Here is a 12,116-nt window from a genome sequence, read left to right as displayed (position 1 = left end):
TCCGAGACACCATGAGATGGATGGCCTTTCCTTCCAAGGGTGCTGGATAGTAATTTGCTACCCAAAACTATTAATGTGTATGCAGTCACTTACATTTCTGCAATGGATCCACCTGAAACACCTTTTTAAAAAATATATAAAAATATTCCATAGAATGAGGGTGTTTCAGTGATCACAATATGATCTCTCCCTTGGAGAACCACATTGTTTGGTGGCCCACACCTGTGACCCCAGCTCACAGGAAGCAGAGGATTGCACAACTTTGAACTCAGTCTGGTATGTTGGGAGTTCCAGGCTAGTTAGATGGAACCAGATGCCGTGTTCCCTTGGACATGACATTTGGTGTGTGCTAGGGGGTGTTTCCAAACCACAGCCTTACATCTAGCCTCTCTGACCATACAGTTTTGGGAATTCTCTAAATGTCACAATGAAATTGCAGGTGTACACCTCAGCCCCCTCTTGCCTGCTGAAGCGTGTCAGAGGCCTGTGCACCGAGAAGTCAGGCTAAGCCCCTCAGAGATGCTCCCCACACCCTCTGGTGCTCCTCAGCACCCTCTTTCTCTTAAATGGGAGCCAACCCATGGGCTTGAAGTCAATTTACTATTGCCTAAAGTCATTTCTTCAACAATCCAGATAAGCAACTGGCCCAGTGTGTAAAATACAGGGCTGACATATGAGCTTGGAGAGCAGTGGATCTCCGTGGACCCTTAGCATCCCTGTCATCTCCTAACCAGGCAACCCCAGGGACTCAGGGGGGCACTGTTTGGGGAGATGACCTCAGACAAGGTCACCAGCCAGTGTGTGGAAGCTGACCCCTCATGCAGCTGGAGAATTGTACGGCAGCCCAGGTGTCTCCACTCTCTCGGTACTTGGATGTCCGGCTGGAAGAACATTATGGTAGCTTTATCATCTCACTGCCAGTTGTAGGAAGTAGCAGAGTCCAAGTCGTTGCCCCCCCCCCCAACTCCCTCCACTTAGCTCTTTACTCAATAAAACACGACTAAATAATAGGAGGGAAAGCTAGGGATAACAGGCATCGAATGGGGGATCCTTAGGACCAGGAAATCACCAAAGAAGTGGAGGACAGCAGCAGAGTGTAATGCTCTGGCCTGGTGAGAAGGGTCTGAGAACACACTCCAAGGGCCATGCTCCAATCCTGGAACTGCAAGTCTGCAGATTGTGTGGAAGGAAAGGAAGACACCAATGCTGCCACCCTTGTCCCTCTGCAGGCTATGTATGCCCCTCTGCTCTGTAGGCCAACAGGCAGTACACAGAAAATGTAAGCCCAGCAGCAGAACTGCAAGCAGCTCTCGGGCCCTTTCCACCCACATGGGACCCAGCGCTATGAACAGGTGGGGACAGAATGGCCGCCCTCCTGGTCCCCCATTTCTGTCCCTGAGGAAATGTGGCATTCCTGACGGACCCTTTCGCATAGGATGGGATGCCGTGCCACATCCTGTTTGTGTCTCTTGTACATTCAGCTTCTTCGGGCCGTTCGTTTCAAGTAAGCCTTCAGGTGGACTTGAAAGCTAACCTGAGCTGTGAAGGGGTCTCTCCCACAGAGCCTCCCACACACCCAGCAAAGGAGGAAGAGGTATCCGTGGAAGGCTTCACACTGTGCAAGGTTCATCTTCAGTGTTGAAATGTTTAGTAGAAGGTGGGGAGACATGCTCTGTATTTTCTCGTTCACCATTTCAGTTGTTGCTTCTGAAGACTTCCTTTCTGCTTTTTGGATTCCTTCCTGCTTAGCAGAGCACAGATTTCTGTTTTTGCCTTGGTCCCCAGTAGACTGGCCGTTCCTCTGGCTCTCTTGAGGTATACCTGCTTCAACAAGCATGGGTCTCATTGTAGATCAGTGTGCTGTCCCTGGGGCTTTTCCTTTCTCAGTCAAAGCAGAGATGGGGTGAAGCCCGAGTCTTCATTGGTCCTGGTCCTTAAGGCTCCACTAGGAAAGCCACACACACAGTTCTCACTGTTTTCCAGATGCACACCAGTGTGTCCACCTAAATGCTGCACACTCAAGATCTTACAGAGTCCGGGGCAGCAAAAGTACACACAGTGGGTGAGAGGCTGAGAATTATTAGTCAGCGAGGCTGACTATGGCCCTGTGTGTGTATACAGTGGCTGTAAAAGTCAGAACTACATGTCCAGAACTAGACTCTGAACTCCACCAGCCACCCGAAGGCATGTGTTATTTTAGTTACTGAGTGTGCTGGATTCTTACAATATTGACATGGGTAGATATTCGCCTTTTGATGAGAAATAAAACCAGTTTCATTGGAAGGCAAACCGTGTGTTTTCTTCCCTGGCTTCTCAAATAGGTCCTGGGTTTAAAATGTCTGTTTTAAAGACATCTCTTTTCATGATGCCGTCACAGTGGTAACTAGGCATTATTCTACTGGTGGCCATTGGTGCAGTGGAGAGAGCATACACTGTGTCAGAAACTCAGCTCCAGTGCTCTCTCTGCAATCATATATTCACTGAGTAGTCACAGAGTGCAGGATGCAGAGGCTGGAGCTGAGGGAGGGAGGTGTACAGTCAACACTGTGCTTCCAGAGCAGTGCCCAGGCCACGGGGAGCCCATATGACGACAGGTGGCAGGTGGAAGGGAGCTACTGGAGCTGTGGGGCCTCTCAAGGGCCTCTTAACAGATGGGAATAATGGTCAGGAGACAGGGATGGCCTTAGCTTCGCTGCTAGTGCTCTGACCTCAAACAAGGGCTGGCACTGGCTAAAAGTCAGTATATTTCTAAACAAACATATAATTCAGAAAAAGAAAGCATTCTATAAATTTAATATCTAACTTTACAGAGATGGATAGATTCTCACCTCTGCTTTTATTGTTAGTCTATCAGTTATTTGGGTTTAAGAAAATTCAGCCTTGTGTCTAGACAATTAGATGTATTAGAGGAAAGACAATGATCTTAACAGCTTTGTAAAGTATTTGATTACATTTAAAATTTTTTATTTTGTATGAATGCAGGGGTCACATATACATGTCAATGCTCAAGTAAGGAAGTCAGAGAACAACTTTGAGGAGTCATGTGAGTCCCAGGAATTGAACTCAGGTCATCAGACTTGGCAGCAGGTGCTTTTATCTGCTGAGTCTTCTCCGGGCCCTAAATAGTTCCTCTAGATGACAGTGAGCTTCTTCCTTGACCTTGCCCCCAACCTGACAAATGACTTGAATGGCCAAGGTAGCACCATTCTGTTCTGGCTCCACTTTGTGTTTGCTTAGACAGTTCTCAGCCCTCTACTGCCAATAGTTACATCTGCCTTGGCAAAATATTGGAGATTTTCATGGCCTTGACCATGGTCCGGATGCACTGAACAAAATAATTGGCAAGTTATATCTAAAATAACTATTATGCTCTGCCAGGAATGAATGTTTCAAGGCTACGTGACCCTCATCTAACTCTGAAGTATCTCTGTGGTTTTTGCTTTTAAAAACACTGTATCTCTGGACTTGGGCACCAAGAGATTTTTTTTGGAGGCTCAAGCCTGCTCTTGGTCTGGCCATCAGTAAAAAGGACTTAAAACTCGTTATTGGCTTCATTAGTGTGATTGCCCATGATCATCTCACATGGATCATTACAGTCTTCCTTAAAAGTCATCTGCACGTGGAGGCTGGAAGTACGTGAGTGGATTTTTCCTTCTCCATTAAAAACTATTTATCTCCTGTGTTGTGAATTATTTTTTTAACTCACTCATAATTTTGTAACATTAAACTAAGGTCATTTAGAAACAACTAACTCACCCACTTATCCATATCTTCCAAACATTAATCTAGTCTTCACTAACATTCACACTAGGGGCTGGAGAGATGGTTCAGTGGTTAAGAGTACCTTGTGTTCTTCCAGAGGGACCTCTAGTTCTTAGCACCCAGGCAGGGTTGCTTCCAACTGCCTGTAGCTCCAGCTCCAGAGGAGCTAATACCCTCTGCTGGCCTCTGAGGGTAATACACATGTCATACTAACACACACACACACACACACACACACACACACACACACACACACACACACAAAATAAGAAAAGGAAACCTTTAAAAAATGCACGGTGGTTATTTCACCACCAATTTCAGAAATGCAAGATACATATGTGGCAGATACAAGTTTTCTAAATTCTGATCATCACCATCATCATTATTATTGTTTGTGTTTTCCTTGATGTGTCAAACTTACTTAGTTCACTTTTGGGAAAAATGTTGTCAAATGTTCACAGTTGAGAAACGATGCTTTACCAGTCATTCAAGTAAACACAGAGTCCCATGAGAAAATCAGTCAGTTTCGTGGACATTCAACGATGCTTCGAGAGTCCACCCGGAGCTAATGACAGCACACAGTATGCTACAGACACACTCGATCCAGAGTTTCATTCTGATAAAAGGTGTCCCTAGGCAGACACAGTTGCTGCCTTCCATGGGCCAGATGACACAATGACAATGGTTTGGTACCAGTGTTTTGCTTCATGCCGAGGTACAAGTCACATTCCCTGACCTTGTTTTTGCATCCGTTCAAGTACCAGCCCACAGCAAAGGAAAGACGCATGAGCGCTGTTATGACCTGCAGAACTCACAGAGCTGCCTGGGAGGTTGAGAGACTGGGACCCCTCATGGAGACCTCTTGCTTTCCACATCTGCCATGCTGGCCGAAGCAAGCAGAAAAACATTTGTCAAACAGATGTCACACACCTGGTTTTGCTCTTTTCATCAACCAGGGGCCCACATAGAATTCCTAGGAGATGGAAGGTTGTGGGTCTTTAATATGACCCATGATTTTACCATTGCTCATCTGATAGCTTCCTGATACCACAATAAACAGCCAAGACAACTCACATCTTTGAGATTTATTTTGGTTGCAGCTTTAAAGGTTTCAGTCCATGGACAGCTGGCCTTGTTGCATTTGGGTCTGTGACGAGGTAACATGTCACAGCACCAATAAGAGAGAAAGAAGAAAGGGGCTCAGGCCACACCATCTCTTTCAAGGACACACTCCAAGGACTTAATCTCTTTTTAAAGGTATCATGACTTCCCACCAGGCTGGGGACCAAGCCTTTAACTCATGACCCAGGATGAACATTAGAATCAGAACCTATGTGTAGGTCAAAGGTTGTCGGTCTCCCATGAAGGTCTGAAGCAGCAATTCTTGTTCCTTATCTTCATGCTGTACTGCAGCTGGCCTTCAGGAGTGGAAAGGAATGGACTTGATCTAGTCAGGGATTCCTAACAGAACAGGCTGCATTTACCCTCCAGGTGTAGATGGAGGCTAGGCAACAAGAGGGGGCACCGTCCAGTGCAGACGCCCAGCAGCTCCATCCTTGGCTCATCAGGGTTGCTTGGAAAGTGCCGTTCGCCACTGTCTACTGCAAGGGAAGGCAGGCAATCTCTGCCCGGGACAGGAAGAGACTGAAGAAGCTGCCCAAGGCTGTGTGTTTGAGCTGCTTCCACTGTGAGCTGAGCGGTACAAGGCTTGCTGCCTGCCTGGGACCCAATCAGTGCAGAAATACCACCTGACAGCTACCTTCAGAACAGACCTGGTAACACGATATTGTATTGGACAGGGTTCTCTTGAGGAACAGAACCAATAGAATGAGCATATATTACAGTGGGATTTCTTAGATTGGCTTACATGTATGGATCATATCGGAGAAGGTTTAGGAATTCAGCAGCTGCTCAGTTCACAAGGCTGGAAGCCTCGGAAGTCCCAGTCTGTCACTGAAAGCCTGGAGGACTTCGGGAGAGCTGCTGATCTTCAGTCCTAGTCGGAAGCTCGAAGCTGGGCTCTTCCAGCATCAGTGCGTGAACCAAAAACAGCAGCAACAGAATAGACGAACTTGCCAGGGCAAGTGAAGGTAAGCCGGCAGGAGCAAAGCTTTCTCCTTCTGTCTTATTTTAGAAAAAAAAAAAAATGTTTTATGGGGATTTGGCCTCCGTGTATGTCTGTGAATGCCTGGTGCTTGAGAAGGCCAGAAGAGGTCACTGGATCCCCTGGAACTGGACTTGCATACGGTTGTGAGCCACCACGTGGGCGCTGGGAATCAAACCTTGGTCCCCAGCAGCCCGTGCCCCTAACCACTGAGCTACTCTCCAGCCTCCCTTCTATCTCCTTAACTGACACCAGAAGGTGCCGCCCACATTTAGGTGTATTTTCCTCTTCAAATGATCTGATGAAGAAAATTTCTCCTAATAGTGCTTAGGGACTTGTTAGTTGATTCCAGATCCAGTCAAGTTGACAAGCAAGATTCACCGATGCAGATGCACAAAGACAGCTACAGTGTTTGAGGGAATGGCAGGGCTGGGTGTCAGCAGGGAGGGATTTCCGAAGGGGAGAGCTGAGCAGCCTTGTAGATAGGATGCTGGCCTTCACCTCGGCATCTTGGGAAGGAAATATAGACCTGAGGTCAAAGTGTGCTTCCTACTCTCCAAGACCTCCCACTCCCGGAAACAGGTCCGGTTGCTTGCTCAGGCCCTGCTGGGTAAACAGTTGTCAGCAATACTTGGGAGTGTTCCCTCGCAGCCCAAGGTCATCCATTCAGCAATGTTGATGCCCTTCAATCAAAGCAACAGAGACTGTGGTGAGGAGCAAGGCTGACCATGACTGTAAATGACTGTTAAAGACCGGGTCCAGCCTGACCCCGGAGGCAGTGGCAGTGGTCAGCAGCCCTCATGTGCCCCTCCTGAGTGGATGACTTGGGGAATGACTGGGGGGATGGAGAGAACATATTGGAGGTGACGAATAAGTTTTTTTCCACCAAGTAAAACTGTCGGTCAGTGCTCAGACAGGAAAGGTGCCGGGTGAAAGCTTTTGCTTGGCTTCTGGAAGTCCTCAGCTGGAGCCTGGGGCCTGAAGACTTCCTCACAGGGCTAGCAGAGCAATCTGGTCAGAGGGAAGTGGAGAGAGAGGACTCTGCCTTAGGGCCCCTGGTGCACCTGCCACATGGAGCTTCCTTCTCTCTCCTTGGGGCACAGTAGCTGTGTGGAGACTGCAGCAGTTGGGGCTAAGGTTCTCCTGGTTGAAGCTAGGTGGTGGTCCAAAGATGTTCCTTATAGTCTTTGAAATAGAGAAAGATAACGAAGAGGAACAAGAATAATTTTTAGACTGCTTCTGGCCTTGATACTGCAAACAGGAAGTGGTAGAGAAGAGTTCAGTTCTGTTACCATTAGTGACAGCCCTTGTCTACAGTTCTGTGGAATCGGACCTCACCACAGCCCAAGGCACCCCAAGGATGGAGATATAGAGTGTTGTGTTACTGGCTATTGAGCCCAAGGCCTTACACCCCACATGCTAGAGAAGTGCTCTGCCACTGAGCTACAGCCCTGGCTCCCCCAGAGGATGCAGAAAGATGCTCTTGGGCCTCCCTCCAGGTGGCTCAATTTCCTCTGGTGGCAACAAAGGGCAAACAGTTAGGAGGTCACAGGAACGGATCCCTGGGGAGGACCTGGCTTTGGGATACAAGAGATACAGCAGTTCTCAGTCAGCTCAGGCTGCTGTAACAAAATGCTGCAGACTGCGTGGCAATGTATTGTACACTTTGTATACAACAGCAGTGCATGCAGCAGTAGTGCATACAACAGCAATGTACACAACAGCAGTGCATTCAACAGCAGTGCATACAACAGCAGTGTATACAGCAGCAGTGCATACAGCAGCAGTGCATACAGCAGCAGTGCATACAGCAGCAGTGTATACAGCAGCAGTGCATACAGTAGCAGTGCATACAACAGCAGTGCATACAACAGCAGTGCATTCAACAGCAGTGCATACAACAGCAGTGTATACAAACAGTGGTGCATACAGCAGCAGTGCATAAAGCAGCGGTGCATACAGCAGCAGTGCATACAACAATAGTGCATACAGCAGCAGTACATACAGCAGCAGTGCATACAGCAGCAGTGCATACAACAGCAGTGCATACAACAGCAGTGCATACAACAGCAGTGCATACAGCAGCAATGTATATATACAACAGCAGTGTATTTCTCCCTATCTAGAGGCTGGATTAGGCCAGGTCAATGTGCTGGTGTTCAGTGTTTGGCAGGGGTCCATTTTCTGGCCCATAAACATGCCTTCTCACTGTGTCCTCAGGTGTGGGAGGTGGCAAGGGAGCTCAGTGAGACCCGCTCCTTCACATACCACCCTCTTCATGAGGAACACACCCTATACCTCTTCTTACCCCAGCTCCCGCCGTCACTTTGAATGGGGTTTTTAACATTCCAATTTCAAGGGCGGGGGAAACACACAGTCCTCCACTGACCACAGCACTCTCTCAGAGACGCTGTCCAAGTTCCACAAACATCTCTGTTGGGAGAGAGGAGGACAGATAGATGGAGGACAGACAGAAGCTGCCGGACCTAGTGTCAGCCTAGACCCTGGCTGGGTAGCAGGACATCTTTGGAAATGTGGACGAGGGACATACCAGAAGGACAGGACTTGTGCAAGATCATAATGCTGTAACCCCATCCGTTACTGCTGACCACTGCTGTAAGTGGCATTGGGCAGGCCCCGGGGGGCCGTAGGACAGGGCCACCAGCTGTGCAGCCGGTACACTCTGCAAGGGAAGGACCCCTCTACTCACTGTTGTGTTTGAGAGCCCTCTAGTGGACTTCTGTCACTTTGCTGCGAGGACTGCCAGGGCTGGACACAAAGCTAAGGCAGCCCTGGCCTTTCCAGCAGAGCCAGAGGCTGACTAGGCTAAGGGGATGGAATGTGGTGAGGTCAGAGGCCAACTCCTCCATGGCTAAAGCGCCATTACTGTTTTTGAAGATCTCACTATGGGGTAAACGCTTTGTCAGCACAACAGCAAGCCTCATGTCTTAAAATACTATGTGAGCATGTGGAAAATAAAGATATGCCAGTCACTCACATCCCCACCACCCAGAATTTAAACCAGTAAAGTCTATGTTCTTTATCATTCATTATGGACGTGTAGATGAAAACCCCAGGAAATATCACTTCACACCAACTCGAAGGCTAAGAATTAAAAAGCCAGATAAGCCAAGTGGGATGTCAGACTCTTGAAGCTCCAGCGCTGGGAGAGGATAATACAGGAGTTCAAGGTCATTCTCAGCTACATGGTAAGTTTGAGGCCAACCTGAGGTACAGGAGATTCAGTCTTAAAAACCCAGAAATAAACAAGTGATGTACACACATCTAGCAGCAAAGTCACAAGCCCATAGTTCTAGCACTAGGGAGGCTGAGGCTTGAGTCCAGGGAGTCAAGACCATCCTGGGCAATGTAGCCAAACTTTGTCTTAAAAGCAGGCAAACAGACAAACAAACAAAGTGAAACAGAAGAGAAGACTTCATGGCGTGGTGGGCCTATGCTGCAGGCGCTGTGAATTACAGCCCCAGTAACTGCTGGTGGGAATGTGATATGGCACAACCTTTTTGGAAAACAGGCTTCCAGCTCTTCCAAGAGCAGAGTTAACCGTGTGATCCAGCCATTCATCTCCTCGGTACATACACAAGAGAAATGAAAATACATGCACACCTAGACTCCTATAGCTGTACCTTAGCCAGTGCCCCCTCAACAAATCTTTTAAAAGCCACCTTTCCAGCATTTTCCAGTGCATAGTGCAGTTGAGTACTGTGTTGTCTGGCACATCTTGAACTTGTTTATTCTTAATTTTCTTTTTCAGTGCTGAGGCTTGAACCTGACACATATCAGGCAACTGTTCAGGCCACTGTGCATCCTCCCCAGCCCTCTTCTAGTATTTTCCACGTCAAAGAAATAAATACTACTGGAATGCAGACGTCCAGTTTCTGCTCTCCCCTGGTCTGGTTCCTTCCTCCCTCACCACAGCAGTCATGATCTTGAACTGGTCCTTGCAGTTTGTAGTTAGGGAATGTTTCATTCCAGAGGGTTCTGGGAATCTTTTCGTTGCTGGCCACCAGGTGATTTTTTTTTTCCAGGCTGTGGTGTTATTATAGCAGATGAGCTAACCCAAGCCCAGAAAAGTCAACACTGATTCACCCCAGGTTTCGAAGCTGAGTTAAGTCCAGCTACTCTGTTAGCTTCTAAGTTCACATTTTCATTTCCTGTTTCCCTACAAGCCTCTATGGGTAAGCCTCACAAATAATCTCATTAATCCGTTTCTAAGAAGAGACATCGGGGATGACGCTGACAGTGGACAGGTGAGCCACAGAAATCTATAAGCCTCGTGTTTTCCAGGAGATGCTTTCATAGTCCCAAAGTGATTTTTTTAATTCCTTTTCTCAGAGGTAAAGTATTAAAATCTGGAACCACGCCAGGAAATGACCCAGATTTTTCAGAGAACCCAACTGTGTCTCGCCTCGTAGGCCTGCAGATATCACCATCCTCTACTGTGCCTTGAAGAGTTGCTGCTCTGCTAGCAAAGGACAGCCCCGGAAGAGGGCCTGAGAGGCTTGGATGCTCCATTGTGGTCGGACATAGACATGACTTAGAGTTAAAGCATTTGCCACAAAATTGAAGACGAGCAAAATAGATTGATAGATGGATGATTCTAGAGGTCCACTGTTAGGGGTCTCAGGTTCCTTACGCCCCCCCAATCCCCTGCTCACCCTAAAAATTGTGCTGCTGAACCTCAGGACAAGCAGCTGTGACCACTGGCTCCTCTTGGGTGAGCCCCAGCGTTTCTGAGGTGTAGACTGCTGTTTCCTTAGCATAGCAGCCTTCACCGTCTTCGTCAGAAACAGCTGTGGCTACTCATGATACCCCATAGAAGGAGGGGGTGGGGGTGGGGTCCCTGGACCCTCATCTGAGGTCTCAGTCACCTTCCTCTAGCCTACCCTGTCGCTGGTATATAACTCTGCCCGAATTGCATGTGGTCTTGTTGTGGTCTCAGGAGATGCTGGAGTACGTAGAGAATGGAAAGTTGGCCGAGGAAGGGGGCGCTGCATCCGTGCAGCCATGGGGAAGTCGGCAGCGCTGCGGCTTTGGAGTCCCCCACACGCCTGTAAGGAGCCCCTCACGCATGCTCCCTAAGGTCAATGAGCTCATTGGCTTCAAGGTTGGATTTGGGTGGGGTTGTGCTCTGGTCTGTTGAGGGGGCCTGTGCTGGTTAGGTTTTTTGTCAACTCGACATGAGCTCAGGTCATCTGGGAAGAGGGAACCTCAACTGAGAAAATGCCTCCACCAGGTTGACCTGTGGGCAAGTCTGTGAGGGTATTTTCTTGATTGATCGTTTTTGTGGGAGGGGCTTAGCTCGTTGTGGGAGGGGCCTAGCTCGCTGTGGGCTGACCTCTGGGCAGATGGTCTCGGGTTGAATAATAAAGCCACAGGGAGCAAGTAAACAGCACTCCTCTAAGGCTTCTGCTCCAGCTCCTGCCTCCAGGTTCCTGCTCCGACTTCCTTTTCCCTTTATGACGGACTGAGAGTAAAGCCTTTCCTCCTAGAGTTGCTTTAAGTCATGGTGTTTTTTTTATCATAGTAACAGAAAAGTAAACTATGACAATGCCCTATCTGGGGTGCGTGGACGTCTGTTCACATTTCCCCAGGGAAACTTCCCTCAACAGACTCCCCGGGGAAGGCAAAGATGGAGGTCACTAGCCTTAGCCTTCCGCATGAGACTACTTACTGTCCGATGTTAACCCGGGAATTACTGGACGTCTGTCTGTCGTGGTGAGAGTTAACCGAGTTTTAGGCAACTGTTGGGAGTCTCTTCCAGGAGAGATTTGCCCATTAGTGAGTATCTGTGCTTGGCAGATGGGCTAAAGGCCATGGGCCCTGGAGCTCCTCTGGCCTCAGTTCCCTTATTTGTAAGCTAAAAGGCTGCTGCTGTAGGTCAGAGGCCAACACATAGCACCCTCAGGTGGCCACTGTCCCCCGAGTTCCGCTTGGCTTAGCCATGTGCGCACAGCCCAGGATTGCTTCCATGTGCCAGGGAAGCCGAGGGTGAGGTCTGGTTGTGAGAAATCCGGTGGTCTGGGTGCCTGGGAGGTGCGGGGAGCATTGCCCCCTGGTGGTCACTTCAGAAACTGAGGTCCGGTGAGTGAACCCAGCAGTTAACTAGGGCAGGTACAGTGTACCCAGGATGACGCCCGAGACTGGAATAGTGCCAGACACCATGGGATACTGTGATTCATCCCATGTGGCCTGCAGTACATTTGTATAGAGCCGGAGTAGGTCTGCTCTA

The sequence above is a fragment of the Peromyscus maniculatus genome, chromosome 1 (genome assembly GCF_049852395.1).
Source record: "Peromyscus maniculatus bairdii isolate BWxNUB_F1_BW_parent chromosome 1, HU_Pman_BW_mat_3.1, whole genome shotgun sequence".
Lineage (NCBI taxonomy): Eukaryota > Metazoa > Chordata > Mammalia > Rodentia > Cricetidae > Peromyscus > Peromyscus maniculatus.
The sequence above is the reverse complement of the archived record's forward strand: the minus strand, read 5'-3'. Positions refer to the sequence as shown.